General features: G+C 38.4%; 1 pseudogene; it reads left to right on the forward strand.

The window, feature by feature from the left end:
* Nucleotides 1–12,044, forward strand: part of LOC120243727 — a 64,379-nt pseudogene extending 52,335 nt beyond the window's left edge.
* The last annotated feature ends 2,124 nt before the right edge of the window (nucleotides 12,045–14,168 follow it).

The raw sequence follows: 14,168 nt of genomic DNA on the forward strand, positions 1-14,168 counted from the left end.
CTCTAAATAAATCAATAAATATTGTAAAAAGCAGATATGCTAATTCCTAAACCAATGAACAAGAGTAAATACTTACCACTATCCATTTGTTATATTTACCACCTTTACCTTGAAGCTGTGTTCTTCACTGGCTTCTCCTAGCTCTCTCCTACCTCCCTATCCATTTCATTCTATCACGATTCCTTTTCTTTTCTTTTTCTTCTGCCACACTGCAAACTACTTCTATTTCTCAGGCTTCTACGTTTCAGTCTCCCCTTCTTTTTACTCTTACTTCGTCCTTGGCAATCTCATCTGTTCTCACAATTTTAATTACTATTCTCAAGCTTTAATTCTTTATTCCTCACATAGACCTCTTTCCTAACCTCTGTAAATCTGCCTATTGTATATCTCCACCTAGAAGTTCCAAATAAACAGGTCTAAAGCTGATCTTTTACTCTCTCTACACCTGGTTCTCATCTAGTACTGAGAGTCATCTAGTAGTATGTGCCACCATCCCCACAGACCAGAAGTCTGGGAGTCACTTTTCAGTTGTCACTTCCCACTCCTCTCCCTCTATGTTGTGTCCATCGCAAGGCTAACGGATTCTTTCTGCTGCATGAACCCTGAATCTATGCTTTTCTCTGCATTCACACCCCCACAACCTAGTTCGGATTATCTTTATCTCTTGTCTAAACTCTTAACTGATCTCCTTATTCTAAGTTTTAATCTTTCTGGATAATCTTCCATATTACCTCCTGAATGATTGCGCTCAAAGGCAACTTAGGTCATGTCATTCCAACTACTTAAGGCTCTTCACCTCTTTTTATCAACTGTAAAATAAAGCCCAAACACTTAGCGAGGATGAAAGGCCTTTCCACATCTGGCCTGTTGCTATGTTTACTTTCTTCTCTCCTGTCAATCTTCCCCAGACTGTGTAGATCTCAGCAGTGCTAATAGGTCTGTCTGCTTCTGAGGGACTACTCCCACTCATGTGCTCCATCTTCTTCCTTCCTGGTAAACAACTGACCACTTGCAATCATTTCAAATTCTTGCCAGATATATTCCCTGACCAACTCACACTCTTTTGTATTAACTCTTTTCTCCTGCATACTTATATTACGCCCTTAGCCACATCATATTATAATGTATACGTTCAACTATATATCTATCCTAACAGACTCTGAGTTCCTTAGGAAAAAAAGATTGTTTCCTTTCAATGATATATTTCTGTCCCCTTCCCTCTTGTAATTCACAGGCACATAGTAGTTCAATAAATATTTATTAAACAAACAAATGCGGTTACTAAAATCCAGAAATTATCATAAAACTTGGCAGTCTAGTAAGGAGAACATATAAATAAACCATTAAAATATAACACATTCTTCATATTCTATATGGGTATCACAGTAACACAGGCTTACAAACTGCCGTGCCCCACCTAATTCTGGGTCTCAATGCACAGCACCTCTTGACAGGCTTAACATAGCCATCTGTCCATGAATAAAGCTATTAGAATCTGGCAGAAATATTGATAATTCCAACTTCCTCATCCTGAGAGAGAGAAACAAAGAGGAAAAAAAGAAAGTGAAAAAGAAATGGGGGGGGGGGAGCCGTGGGTGGCTCAGTTGGTTAAGCATCCAACTTTGGCTCAGGTCATGATCTCAAGATTGGTTTGTTCCAGCCCCGCATTGGGCTCTGTGCTGACAGCTCAGAGCCTGAAGCCTGCTTCACATTCTGTATCCTTCTCTCCCTGCCCCTCCCCTGCTCACACTCTATCTGTTTCTCTCTTTAAAAAAATAACAGTTTAAAAATTTAAAAAAAAAATAAACAGGAGAAAGCTAATGTAAAGGGCAAAGAGGTAAGGATGGGAGAGGAACAGGTAATTGTTGAAGTAGTGGAGAGCTTAGCACATATATGCACTAAATAAATATTTCTGAATAAATGAATGAATAAATGAGTGGTGATGGAGAGGATAGAAATAGAGCAGTAAAAGGGAAGGTCTAAACCTCATACTCCAGTCTATGGACCATGATGGGAGGGAAGTGACCCATTTGTAAGGAGTATAGGAAAACCTTCAGAGGAAGTGACAATAAATATCTGATAGTTGATTGATTCCACTATCAATTCATAATCGCCACCTCAACTAAGCCCACATCTTGCCCAGAAGTCTAAGTTCCACTGGCTATTTCACCCTTCCACATTCACAGTGACATTTTCATGGGTTTTTAAAAATGTTTGTTTATTTTTGAGAGAGAGAGAGAGCATGAGCAGGGGAGGAGCAGAGAGAGAGGGAGACACAGAATCTGATGCAGGCTCCAGGCTCTGAGCTGTCAGAACAGAGCCCAATGCTGGGTTCGAACTCATAAACCGTGAAATCATTACCTGAGTTGAAGTTGGATGTTAAACCAACTGGGACACCCAGGTGTCCCCCCTGTGAACATTTTCAAACTTTCCCTACCCTCCTCAAACCCCTGGTCTCCCTGCCTCCTCCCTCATGGCCAAAAGATGACCTTACCTCCACTTCACATAGAAAACATAGGCCTGTATGTGGGCATTCTCTCATCTTCCAGATGTTAAATAGGCACACACATCTAGGACTGTATCCATTTTATTCTCCCATTTCTGTGGGAGGATTGTTTCTTTTGTCTATTCTGTCATCTCATGTGGGAACCCATTTCACTTTTACCCAATCTCTTTTGTGTATTTAACCTCTTCCTCACAATTAAATAGTCCAGACTTGGTTAAATTTCCTTAAACCTTTCCTCAACCACACATTTCCCTCCAACTCTGAAGCTGCTTTTGTCCTTCCTTCCTGTCTTTCCAAATCAAGCTTCTTTAAAACTCTTGCTGTTGTAGTTAACATCTTCTGTCCCCATTTCCTCATTTTGGCTCCTCCAACCACTCCAATATCATTTATAACCTCTTCATTGTACCAAAGAGTGATAGCACTTGCTAAGGTCATTAATGGACTTTACATCCACAAACTTAAGGGATACTTTCCAGTCCCCATATCAATGGACTTCACGTTGACCCTGTTGACTTTACCCTCCTTTTGAAATACTCTTGCTCTTTACTTTCCAAGACACAAAATCCCCATAGTCTTCTCCTGTCATTCTGACTGCTCTTTCTCCATGTCCTTTACAAACTTATTCTTTGCCATATTTGCTATTAAATGTAAGAAATTATTATTTTTTTTAGAGAGAGAGGGTGCACATGAGCAAGGGACAGAGAGAGAGAAATGGAGTTCACCAAAGTGGGGCTCGTGGTTTTACCCAAAGAGGGGCTCGAGCTCACCTGAAGCAGGGCTTGAGCTCACTGGATGTGGGACTCGAACTCATGAACCATGAGATCATGATCTGAGCTGAAGTCAGATGCTTAACCACTGAGCATCCTAAGACCCAAGTGTAAAAAATCCTTAAAGTGTGACATGAAGCCCTATTTTTTTCTCATACCATGAACTTTCTTAGATTATCACACCCGTAACTGCATGAGAACAGGATAAACAAATGTAATGTGTCCATACCATAAAACATTATTCAGACATAAAAAGGAATGAAGTACTGATACTTGCTATAATATGGATAAAACTTTTATGCTAAGTGGAAGAAGCCAGATGCAAAGACCACATTCATGTGAAATGTCCAGAACAGGGAAATCCATTGGAGAAGAAAGTAGATTCATGGTTGCTTAGGGCTTGGGATCGAGGAAAGGCAGCTGTGACAGTTAAAGCATGCAAATATTCCTTTTGGAAATATGAAAATGTTTTAAAATAGGCTATGGTGGTGGCTGCACATATTTGTAATACATTAAAAACCATGGGATTATTTATACATTTCAAATGTGTGAATTATACAGCATATGAACTCTGTTTCAATAAATCTTTTTTTTTTTTTAAGATAACAACAATGGGGCGCTTTGCTGGCTCAGTGGAAAGAGCATATGACTCTTGATCTCAGGATTATGAGTTCAAGCCCCACATTAGGTATAGAAATTACTTAAAATTAAAAGTTAACGGCAAAGCTACTATATGAAAATGACCTAAAATTTTATGTTTAACTTAGACCTCTTCTCTGAATGCCAGGCTCATATAGCCAATATCCATATATATTCCTCAAATGCATTTCCAGGTGAGCATATGAAACAAGAGATCCTGGCTTCCCTCCCAAATCTTATCAGCTTCCAGTATCTCTATCTCAGTAAAAGGTGCCACCTTCTTTCAGCCTGTTACATGCAAGCTTCAGCCTATCAGCTATCTCTATAACTTCCCTTCCTCCCTTTCCTCCCAAACCCAATTAACACTCATAAGCATTCATCTTCCTCCATCTCAGTTCCCACCACTCAGGGACAAGGTCTCATTCTATTGACAGTGGACGTCTGCAGGGCTTTCTATTTGTCCATCTCCACTTGGCCTCTGCTTCTCACGTAATTCATTCTCTAATTCTGTCCAAAGCTGTTGCATAAAAATATAAACACGGGTGCATGGCATCCCTTTTCTCTGTGTCCTGTCCCAGTTTAAAAACTTTCAAAGGATTTAAAAATCAAAATCCTCCACCTGGCCTACAGGGACTTGTAGTTTCATCTCACACCATGCTCTTAAGTTCCCATGACCCAGCCATATTGGCCTCCATTCAGTTCCTTGACTCCTCACATTTCTCCTTTGCCTGTGCTCTTCCCACTGTCTGAAATACTCTCCCCAGCTCCCCCATGAAACCGTAAGTAAAATGTATTTAACTCGCTAATGAGTAGTGGAACTGTATCCACTGTGGCCAGGGGCATGGGAAAAGGGGATGAAACATGTTGCTGAGCTCCACTTCAAGGTGGATGCCGGACAGGAATAAAACAGCTCACCACGATTCTGATACACCCAACAACTCCAGTAAGAGTCTGAGTAAAACCATTTCTCACCTAGCTTTTTTGGACATTTATAGTGTATGCCTGTGGGTCTCTTAAACTTTCCAATTACCTCATGTTACTGTATGATATACCATAAGCGAGGTATTTCAAGTAGACTGGTTTGACCATACGATTCTGTTTCCTCCCCACGATCAGAGGTTATTTCCAAGAATGTTCTCCAAACACCATTTCCCTTGTGTTTTGCCTTCTATTTTTGCTCCTCCAGCAGTGAGTAATTAGGGATGACGTGTTTGTGAACTCTCTGGGTTTATGAAAATGTTAAGCAATAGAGTTTACACATGTACAATGAAGATGTGACGGATTGTCATCAATTTTGGAAAATCTGAATGAACCATTTCAGGAAGTAAGAGCACTTTGATGAGAAAAATGGGCAGGAAAATTACATTTGCTTACTCTGTACTAAAGTCAGTGTGTTATTTGGATTCATGAATACATTAACGCCAGAGGTTATGCTGGGGAGGTGGAATTATAACACTGTTTCATAGCATTTTGTGATTTTGCTAAACAGAGAAATTCTTTTTTTTATTGGTTATACCTCACAGTGGTAATGTAAGATGAGTCAATCTTATCTTGACAGTATATTTGAATCTACTGACAAATGGCAAGATGAAATAAACGGCTAGCATCACTAGCAGGTAAGTATGAAAGCTAGTATAAGCGCTTTTGTGCCTGGGTTACCAGACAGCTTTTATTTTCACACGGGTTTTAGGTGTCACAGGAGGGCTATTGGGTGAAGATCTGTGAGGCAAAGACAGTCTTGACCCCTGCATTAGGAAAGAGCCAAGCACTTATCATTGATCACCTCATCTTATATTCAAAATTCTGAAAATTAGGGCAAGTATGGCTTCCAGTTTTACCAGTGAGGAAAGCACAACCCAGAGAAATAAAATGATGCCCAGCTGAAGAGGCTAGGGCTAGGATCTTGCTATCCAGTTTTACAGGATTACAATTTTATATGTATTCTGTGCACTGAAGGCTGTGTGTTTCTCGAGACATAACATTGACTCCATAGCATAACTTTCAAAGTGACAGAAAAAATACAAAGAACCAGAAATGGTTCCTTTTTTGTATTGTGCATGTTAAAAAAGGAATTAAACCAGGATTCCTGGCCCGGGTAATCAAAAGATATCTTTTTCTTGTGCCACATAGTATCATTTTTTTATAATACATAACTGTGGAATAGAAACAAAAGAAAACCAAATGATATACAAAGCATATCAATTTTTTTCTAACACAGACTTGTATAATGGAAACAAAAGAAAACAAAGATTATTTACAAAGTTTTTAAATGCAGTGTGCCAAAGAAAAGAATTAAGTATCTGATTTTTATATTCCATTATCTCTAAATACATATTCAGTGGGCTAGCTTAATGTAATTTGGATTTTTAAATACAGTCAAACAGATAAAAGATGAGAAGAAAGGAAATGAATCACTTTAAAACTAAAAACGTATGTTGTCAAGCATAGAATCCATGAGCTCAATAAAAATATTTACTGAAAGCAAAGAAACTTCGGAAAGATCACATAGCCTAGAGCAGAGAATGTTTTCCAGAAAAGCAAAATAAATGTTTTAACAAATAATTAACAAAACAACAGCATACTTGTCTTAAATACTCCAAATATTTGCATTTTAAAAATCAGGAAAGAATTCTATATCCAGTGGGAAATATGTCTAATCAGTTCCAAAACATTAAAGTTATTTTTCTTCTTTCAATCTCAATTACAAATTGGTTGAGCATATGATTATGTATTTGCTGAGACAAAACTTGGTTTTTGTTTAACTGTTTAATGTTAACAGTGGATTCAGCACCGATTGAAGATTTCTGTCCATCAGAACTGTTCTCAAAGCTTCCAACTCCATTAAAATGAAAAATGGCATTAAAATGTATAGTTCTTGACACTGAAAATGTTTTACAGTTATCACCCATCCAAATAGATGCCAGGAAGAATTGTTTAAAGAAGCTGCAGAGTTCTTTCTAGCAGAAAGCAGAGTGACAGCCAATATAAATAGCTCCATTATTTACATATCTCTCCCCCACTGCTCTAGAAATGAACAAGTAAGAATTCCATGTTGTTTTGTTTGCTTTTCCCCCCCATTAGAGGCTTTTTGTCAGCCATATTTAGGTCTTTCAGCTGAAGCATAAATTCACACCCCAGATCAATTAGTAGGTAAATCTTCAACATTGTAATTGAAACTACAATTCAGTCTTTTGATCAAGAACAATGTCAGCAGGTCAATAATAGCAACACAGACTCCCGTGGTGGTTCCAGAGATAGAGTTACGAAGAAGAGAGGAATACTAAATCTAAATAAATAAAAGGGGTACTTAGGAGGACACAGGTAGAAAAGAGATAACAGGATAGGTAGGAGCAGATAAAGAAAAGTTCATTGGAATGAAAAGAAGAGAGAGATAAAACTTAATGGAGCAGAATCATGAAGAGTGTGATATACCAACTGGAAAAATAACCTAGAATATATTGTTCTTCTCATTATACAAAAAAAAAAAAAATCATTTCCTTGACCAAGTTTGCTTCCATCAGCAGTTTTAACATGTGAGTCCTACATGATGGTGATGCCTTGCAAGAATAACACACAAAAAAAGAATAAGGCTTGTGCAAGGGGGAAATTCCATAAAGGAAGCTGCTTACCTGTTACCTCATTGTGGATGTCAGAAACTTGACTATAAATATTGCCTTGGCCGACAAGTTCAATCTCTCTCCTTGATAAAAGCTGAACAAAAAGTTTTTAACCAGAGCTGTCAAAAGACCCACAAAAGATGGAACAAAGTTTATAGTTCAGGCTAACATTTTCTTATGGCCTATGTTCCCTTAAGCATAGAAAATGATGTTTTGCTTGCATTTCTTTTTCTATTTGCCAACACATCTTGATGGCAAATGTTCAAAGTGTGGTTTATTTCCAATCGTGTGGTTCTACCTGCCTATGCCTACCTGGGAATATTCTCTTTTTCTGCCGTGCTGCCTCCCTTGCCTTTGAAAGGAAGAATACCACTGCAGGGTAACTGTAATCAGAAGATCAAGAACTGTGTTCAAACAGCCTTCATTTGATATGCGGTAGAAACTCTAGAGGTACAAGAGATATAAAGAGAATTGTAAGTAATCATTCCCAAGCCCCTGCTCCCTTAAATTAACATGCAGTCATTCCCCAAATCTGAGTGTTTATGAGCAGTCTGAGTAGCCACTTCAAGAATAACATTTCCCTTCTCAAAGTTAGGGAATTTGTCCTCTGCCTTGTTTTGAGCTACTTTCTATATATTAAAGGGAAAAGAGAAGTCTAGTTTCCAAATTGAAAAGCCTCTCACCCTGTTACTACAAGAGCTCTGCTGGCTTGAGCAGAAAGGACTTGTCTATGCCCATCATCACTCTGTGGACAGAGCAAACCCCTTCCCATCTACTCCATTTTGCTTGTCTTTCTGATGACATTGAAACCTGGGGAAACTCAATCCTTCTTGGCCAGACTTAACTCCTTAGGTTGACTCTTTTAAACAAATGTAGCCCATGGTCAAGGCTACTTAAGACTTAACAGATTATCTGGAACTTGTCAGACCCAGCTTGCTGACTTCCTGGCTGTACATTTCTGGTTCACATATGGTTACTTCCTGCATCACATTTTTCATTGTGAATTTTTCAGAATCTGTCCTATTCTGAACAAAGGTCACACCAATAGCTCTGATTAAAATTTCTAACCCTACTTACTAGTGACTCAATATCAGGTGCATCAGAACCCTGAACCAAGTATATAGATCATAAATCTTCATCTTCCAAGTTACTATCTCCTTCATGAAGCAGTCCATGATTTTTACATTGAGTTGTTCCTTCTACTAATGTCTGCACCCAAAGGAACCCATAAGTGAATGATATATAGCAGGTACTCTAATGTCTGTTTCCAAAGTAGGCATGTAGCATGTTTCTTGTACCTTGAAATACCACAATAATTATCTGTAAATGATGTTTAGCTTCACTCATTGTAAAATAAATGAAAATTAAAACAAGATGGCATTGTTGGCCTATAAAACCAGTAAAAAAATTAAAATTAATAATAAAATTATAAGTTAAAATTTAAGATACCAAAAATAGTGAGTAAGTGGTAAAATGTTCATGTTCATGGCCCTCATTAACCAATAATAGTAAATATATTCAAAAACCAGAGATTTCCTTTCTTTCAATTCCTGTTTGTCTTAATTAAATTAAGGTCCTGCTAACTCATTTGGTCTTGTCCTCTCATATAGTATGGATAATTACCTTCAAAAGTTACCAAAACAAAGTAAAGAATTCAACTTTATTGTCCTTTAAGAAAGTAGGGATATATTAATATACCATCCCCCCCCCGCCCCTCTACCACTCATGCACACGCACTCTCTTTCAAATAAATATTAAATATATATATATATATACATATATATATACCATCCCCCCACCAAAAGATCATTATAAATATAACTCTTCATTAAGTGAAATAAGTCAGTCAGAGAAAGACAGATATTATGTTTTCACTCATATGTGGAACTTGAGAAACTTAACAGAAAACCATGGGAGAAGGAAGGGGAAAAATAGTTACAAACAAAGAGGGAGGGAGGCAAGACTCTTAAATACAAAGAACAAACTGAGGGTTGATGGAATGAGCACTGGATGTTGTATGTAAGCAATGAATCATGGGACTCTATCCACAAAACCAAGAGTACACAGTATGTAAGCCAACTCAACAATAAATTATATTAAAAATAATAAAAATAAAATGTCATGTTGATGACAGTCAAATCATTATTCCTAATTCTCAAGGGATTTCCTGAACATTTTTTAATTTTCATCAATACATTGTTGCATGTGGTTACAAACTACAAAGATCTAGGAACCTAACGTAATGACACATCAAGGAGATGATACCTTGTCATTCAAAGGTGCTCCAGTATCTAATTCACTGAGTCTCCCTGGACAGTTAATACCCTTTTAATAAAAGCAAGCAAAGAAAGCCAATGAATTTTGTTTAACTAAGAGTACAGAAACCATCAAAACTGGGCAAAATTGGACTAAGAGTAGCTAAAAACATGGGGACGCCTGGGTGGCTCAGTCAGTTGAGCGTCTGACTTCAGCTCAGGTCATGGTCTCACGGTTCGTGGGTTTGAGCCCCGCATCAGACTCTGTGCTGACAGCTCAGAGCCTGGAGCCTGTTTCAGATTCTGTGCCTCCCTCTCTCTCTGATCCTCCCCTGCTCATGCTGTCTCTATCTCTCAAAAATAGATAAAATATTTAAAAAAATATATATGACAGCAAGGGAATTAACAGAATCAAGACGAATAGATATAAAAGTATTTGCACTGTCTGATTGTCTGAACTTCATCATAGGCAAATTTGGAAAAACCCATCAAGAAAAGGAAGCATCTGAGTGCCTTGCTGGCTCAGTTGGTAGAGCACGGAACTCTTGATCTCATGGTTGTAAGTTCAACCCCCACATTGTACATAAAGAGTTTTCTTTTCTACTTAGAAAGAAAAAGAGAAGAGAAGGAAGTATCTGAAGAGAAGCAAAGAAAAGAAGGGAAAAGAAAAGAGGGGAAAAGAAAAGAAAAGAAAAGAAAAGAAAAGAAAAGAAAAGAAAAGAAAAGAAAAGAAAAGAAAAGAAAAGAAAAGAAAAGAAAAAGGAAGCATCTGCAAAAGAGACTATACATGCAACAAGGATAAGGAGATTCCAAGTAACAAACCCTTGCCTTTATCTTTGCTCAGAAACTTCTCACCTATATCTAAATCTGGGTTTCCTTAGCTGTGAGAGAAAGGGAGGGAGAAATGCTATTACCAATCACTAAATGGATGAGATATGAAGAATAAGGTGGAGCTTATCATTAAATCGGAGCTCCCTGGAAGGAGAATAGAGCAAATGTTTGAAGAGACAATGGCTGAGAAAAATTCAGAACTGACTAAACATTCCAAGACACAGATTTAATAAATCAAATGAACTCTTAGAACATTTTTTAAAACATTACATCCCAATGTGATTACACATAACAAAGAAACAAAATCATAGAGTCAATTCAAGACAAAAAAGAAATTACTTACATAGGAAGGAGTAGGAGACTGACATCTGATTTCTCAGTAACAACACAATTTAGAATTATATTTTCAAGATGCTGATAGGTAATAACTCACCATTTAGAAGTTTATAAACAGCACAACTAACTTTCAAGAAGGATGAAATTATACCTTTTCAGTTAAAGAAATGACAACTTACAATTAAGATACTTCCACTAAACTTTTTAAAGATATGTTTCAGGATAGCAGTGTGCCCAGTGGTCCCAGAGCTGTCTCTTGCTTCGACAGTATTTAAACAAAACAGACCTAAGGATACCCCTTCCACCAGCCTCCAACCACCCTCCAACCTTTTTTCCAGTTGCAACCTTCAGAACATCTTCTTGGCCACCCTCTGCTTCTTGGACCAGCCAACACCTTATTTTGAGCTTAGCTCCTTATTACCAATCAGCAACGAGTTCCCAGATTCATCAGAATTATTCCACCGAGGTGGAGGCTATTGTCAACTGCCTGGTCAACATGTATCTGCAAGCTTTCTGCACCTACTTTTCTCTGAGCTTTTACTTTGACCAGAATGATATGGCTCTGGATGGCATCAGCCATTTCTTCCACGAGCTGGCTGAGGAGAAGCAGGAGGGCACTGAGTCTCTTGAAGATGCCAAACCAGTGTGTGGGTGGGGTGGGGGGGAGGGTTCCATCCTCTTCAGTGCAGAGCCCATGCCAGACTGAGTGGAGTAAAACCCTGGATGCCATGAAAGCTGCCCTGGTTCCATAAAAGAGCCTGAACCAAACCCTTTTGGATCTGCATGCACCTGGGTTCTGCCCATGCAAGCCCCCCTCCGTATGACTTTCTGGAGAGAGACTTCCTGATGAGGAGGTAAAAGTCACCCAGAGAATGGTGACTGTCTAACTGCAGGCTGGCTGGCCCCTCAGTTTGGGTTGGGAGAATATTTCTTCCAAACGCTCATCCTCAAGCACAATTTGGAGACTCTGAAGCCTCACGGCCTTGGAGGGACGCCTCTAGCATCCCTCTTGTGCCAGGGCGTGTGCCTGAGCCTCTCCTTGCAGCCAATAGACAGCTTGTTAACCACCCTGGAGCCCTCTCTCAAGCCATGAACCACATGGAAACAGTAAAGCTTTTTGCCATCAAAAGGAAAAGTTTCAGGGTAAAGAATATGATTCCAGAAGGAGTAAGTAAAATGTGAAAAAGACAAACAAAGAAAACGTGGAGATCTACCGATAGGTTGGGGGGCCAGTAAATGTGGGTCGACCTGGGTAGAGACCAACAGGGCCAGGGGTGAAAGAATTCACATGAGGCAGAACAAAGGAGATAGAAGTTTACTGAATACACCACAAGGAAGCTGCGAGCAGGACAGCAAAGCAGCGACTGCCACAAGGCAGTGGTGAGGGGTCACAGTTATAGCAACTAAGCAACTATGGAATTTTCCAGTTTTTGGTAGCTGTGCCTGGTTGTATGTAGCACATTAGTTAGTTAGGGTCCATGGGTATTTCAAGCTGGATTACTTAATGAGCCTGTTTGCATTCAACTTGGTGGTAGCTTTGGGCTCTTTTACCTTGATTGTTTTCATTGCTCAAGACTGTTGCCTAAAAATGTCCTCTACAGAAAATGGTAAACATATTGAAATATGAATAAACATTGACTATATGAAAGAGCAGTTGATGTTAGAACATTTAGAAAGTCCTTGTGTTGTTTGGGGGGAGGGTAAAGTTATGAAATTTAAACTTTGTTGTATTTAATATGCATGTTAAAACTTTTAGGGAAAAAAAAACTTTTAGGGTAACAGAGTGTTCAGTTTTCAAACCAGGAAGAAGGGAAAATGGAACAAAAGCAAAATAAAATTTAATCCAAGAAAAGGCAAGAAGAAAGAAAAACAAACACAGAAAATCTAGAATAAATAAAAAGAGCAGAAAGTCAAAATAGATCAAATATAATAAATGTATATATATTTTTTTAACATTTTTATTTATTTCTGAGAGAGAGAGAGAGAGAGACAGCATGAGCAAGGGAGGGTCAGAGAGAGAAGGAGACATAGAATTCGAAGCAGGCTCCAGGCTCTGAGCTGTCAGCACAGAGCCCGACGCAGGGCTCGAACCCACGAACCATGAGATCATGACCTGAGCCGAAGTCGGACGCCTAACCGACTGAGCCACCCAGGCGCGCCAAATGTATATATATTTTTATATGCCCCAAAAAACATGGCTTTAAATTACATGAAGCAAAAGAAGGTGGGGAGAAGGGAATTGAACCTTAAGGAGAAACTGACAAATTTAATATCAGAATAGGAGATTTTAATATGTCCTTTTCAGTAGTTAATACTAATTCCTTGAAATGACTGTTCATTTTTTTATATTTATTTATTTGTTTGTTTGTTTGTTTATTTATTTATTTTGAGTTGGGGAGGAGCAGAGAGAGTGTGTGAGAAAGAATCTCAAGTGGGATCCACAGCACTCTGTCCTCACAGGGCTCAAACCTTCAAATTGTGAGATCATGACCTGAGCTGAAATCAAGAATCATGCACTTAACCAACTGAGCCACCTAGGCACCCCAACTGCTTCATTTCTAAGTTTTGAAACTTAAACACATACTTCTATGTAATTTATAATTTTGTAGCTAAAAATTAGTTAAGTTTCTCGCTTAAAAACTTAGAATAAAAAGAATAGAATTAACCCACTCCCAATAAGAAGAATAAAATAATACATTCAGGAGTCTGAATTAAATTATAAAACAATTCAAGGCTCCTAGGTGGCTCAGTTAGTTAAGTGTCTGACTTCTGCTCAGGTCATGATTTCATGATTCGTGAGTTTGAGCCCAGCATCAGGCTCTGTGCTGACAGCTCAGAGCCTGGAGCCTGCTTTGGGTTCTGTATCTCCCTCTCTCTCTGACCCTCCCTGCTCATTTTCTCTCTCTCTCTCCCAAAAAACAAATAAACATTAAATTACAAAACAAATAATCAATAAAGCCAAAGTTGCTTCTTTGAAATTACAAATATAGTTTAAAGTTACAACTGGCAAGATTGGGAAGGGAAAAAGTTAAACAAACAACTAAACAACATCACGAGTAAAAGGAGGGACATAACCACTTTCTAGCTATGTATCAGTGATTTTAAAAATTTAGAGTTTAAAAACTCTAAGCATCAGTTTGGATGATTTTATAAGCAAATTCTATGAAATTTCAAGAAAGAGATACATCCCATCTTAATCGGTCTTTTCCAGAGAATA

This window comes from Hyaena hyaena, unplaced genomic scaffold (assembly GCF_003009895.1).
Source record: "Hyaena hyaena isolate Hyena2069 unplaced genomic scaffold, ASM300989v1 scaffold_356, whole genome shotgun sequence".
NCBI lineage: Eukaryota > Metazoa > Chordata > Mammalia > Carnivora > Hyaenidae > Hyaena > Hyaena hyaena.